Source organism: Nematolebias whitei, chromosome 19, assembly GCF_014905685.2.
Source record: "Nematolebias whitei isolate Nwh7 chromosome 19, NemWhi1, whole genome shotgun sequence".
Classification (NCBI taxonomy): domain Eukaryota; kingdom Metazoa; phylum Chordata; class Actinopteri; order Cyprinodontiformes; family Rivulidae; genus Nematolebias; species Nematolebias whitei.
In genome coordinates this window covers 7981173-7984166 of record NC_056516.1, presented here as the reverse complement: position 1 = coordinate 7984166, position 2994 = coordinate 7981173, and the positions used below count along the sequence as shown (strand labels likewise).

Below are 2994 nucleotides of genomic sequence, written 5' to 3'. Positions count from 1 at the left end.
AGTCCATCACAGGGCCACATAGAGACAAATGAGACAAACAACCATTCACTCTCTCACTCACACCTAGGGACAATTTAGAGTTGCAGTATTGTATATATAGTTCTATTTATTTTCTGGGTTATTCTATGCATGTTGTTTTTTGTGGTGTTTACTTTAAATTTTTCCAAATACATGTTACTGAAACCATCATTCTGTGTCGTTTTATTAATTATTGACATCAGCTCCAGTAGTCATTCCTAGTCTTCTGAGTTTACATAACATCTAGCTTTAGTATCGTAATCAGTGCTACATGATTCTGCCATACTTTTTACTAGCATTTTGCCACTTCTGTCTTTAAGCTAGTTGTTTCATTTATTTATTGCATTTTGCTACATCTGGCTTTAATCTAGCACTTTACATAACTCCGTTTGCATTTTGATACTTTAGGCCTATAGCTTAGTCTTTTGGTGTTTCCCTAAAAGCTGACAATTAAATATTTTTTGGTTTCAGCTTAGTTTTTAGCCAATTTTAACAATATTTTAACTACTGAGCTAGTATTTCACCACTTTTAAAGTGTTAGCAAAGATTTTATTTTTACATGTAGGAAGCGTTTTGTTATTTTTAGCACTTGGCTAGCGTTTTGTTTTTAATAGCTTTAAAGCTAGCCTTTTTCTCATTTTAGCTTCTAGCTAGTGTTTGCTGCTTCTTTTAGCTTTACCAATACGGTTTCAGCTTCAGAACATTCTCAGCACACTGCATTTTCAGTAGAAATATTATTTTTTTTAGTTTGTCCTGCCCACAGACTAGTTGAAGAATACCATCTCTTTCAGAGGAAGAGTGGACTTCACGCGTCCTGCATGTTCATTTCAGCAACGCCCCGCCTGCAGTTCTTGCAGCAATGGGTCAGCACATAAACAACTACCCATGCACTCCAAATCATAAGTCCATTTTCTCTCTCCGTGTGTCTCCACTGTACAGGTCAGGTCATTATATAACAGATATCAGATGATTCAAACAATAACTCTTCCTTCTCCTCCTCCCTCCTCTTCTTTCACCCCACTAATTACTGTTTCCACCGGGGCTCGCTCTGCTATCTTTAGGTCGTCGTTCTGCTGACTGGGAATGCTTAACTGAATGTGTATGCAGAGTTGGACACACATTGAAAAGGAAAACACCCTTTCTACTCCTAATAGCATGTTGTTTTATTTTTAATTTTGATTCCTGCTTATAAAGGCTCAGGCTGATCACACCAACCAAATTACTGGCCAAAAGGGCGAGGCCCTGCTGATCATATGAGCAGCTAATAAGCCTGAAAGTGAAGCCAAAGCTCCAAGTGCTTGACATTTAGTGACATTTGTGCTTCCTCCTGCAGAGACGAGGAATAATTCAGCTTTACTAGTCCAACGGTGGCGATCTAGAGAGAATTAAACGGGCTTTGGAGCAACTTTATTACTGCTACAGTTGTGATCCTGTTTGTCCTCACAACTCACACCAGCATTTTTACCGCCGGACGGCAAAGTCAGCGCAATAAGTACGTGTGCATGTGCCTACCTTAAAATCTGTCCATTATTAAACTATCTCATGAACCAGTGAGTGGATTAATTTTAATTAAATTTGCAGAAAGTAATAGATCTTCAACTAATTAACGTTAAGCGCCTGCCCCACTCAAGATGGCCGCCAGAGCCAACTGACAACCTAAGAATGCCTTTCCCTACAGTTTTACATGAAGATAAATCCGTCTCAAAAGCGTACGAGACGTGCATGCACACAATAACATCCACAAGTGTACCATGTTTTACAAATGCAGTTTCAAATGTACACATTTCAGTTTGGACAAGTAGGAATATTCTGTGCATACAAACTGTCACATACATGTGCACATATCATACACATGCACAAATCACGTGCTGTGGAAGAATCAGTCAACACGTGCACGGAACAGCTGCCTTTGACTTTAGAGACTTTCTTAAGCCCCCAGTATATTCCCCCCGCCTACATCCATACGCAGAGGTACGCACGTACGAACGCGGAGGTACGAGCGTACCCCACAGGGCATGTCCGTGCAAAGCTCAAATTTTACGACCGCGTACGCGGTGTCGCAAAATAAACTGCCCAGCGACGGACTGTTTTGTATGCGACACCAATGTATTAAATTCCCCTTCTTCATCCCTGATCTGGAGTTTTCTTTTGGGTTTTTTTGCCAGGAGGCAGTGATCTCTTCCTCCTCTGTTGATGCCATGACTGTGATGGTGAGAAATGGAGGAAATTTGTCACGAGCAAATTAAGCTCAGGTCCAGCATGGCTGCGGGAGGGTCTGGAGATTTCCTGGTGGGCTGGTCTGATGTGTGGGCTGTAGAGCCAGCGCTCAGTTTTTTTTATTTAATTTTTAGATCTTTTTATTAACAACATATAAACACAGAACACCGCTGCCAGCGAGGCTGCCAGCGAGGCTGCCAGCGAGGCTGCCAGCGCTAGTTTTTTTTCCGAACTGTCAATCAATCCAGTAGGCGTGTCAGCAAATGACCAATCGGCGACCTCAATTTGTCCCAAAGGTAAACGCCCCTTGTCAGTGAAGCTGCTCAGGGTGTACGCTCGAGTATCGTCTGAACCATCTGCGTACAGTACACGCGTACGTACGCGTGAACGGACGTGCGCAGGAGTATACTGGGGGCTTTACTGCTCCAGATTCACAAAGGTAATGTTGCGTTCAAGGCTGGTGAAAAGCTGGGACATCTGAGCCTCACCAGATTTACTGACTTACTGGGAAAAGACATGTCTAACTTGGCACAATAGCTCATAACCCTTATACTTAAATACACTTCAATACACTATAAAGTACTGATTGGCACTTCGTTAACTACTGAGCACCTTTTTCATCCAATCCAGTTCAAGATGGCTGCCACAGCCAACTGTCCATAGAACAGAAAAAGAAAGGTATAATTTATTTGATTTTAAAGTTGTGTTAAATTTTGGCATGGTAGTAGCTGAGTTATTCACAACATGCATTCCAAGTGA

The 2994-nt window shown here is 41.8% G+C and overlaps 1 protein-coding gene across 1 annotated transcript in view; it reads right to left on the bottom strand.

Moving 5' to 3' along the window:
- Positions 1–2994, bottom strand: part of LOC119425684 (growth factor receptor-bound protein 10) — a gene marked incomplete in the record, with an annotated part of 634378 nt that overhangs the window by 630223 nt on the left and 1161 nt on the right.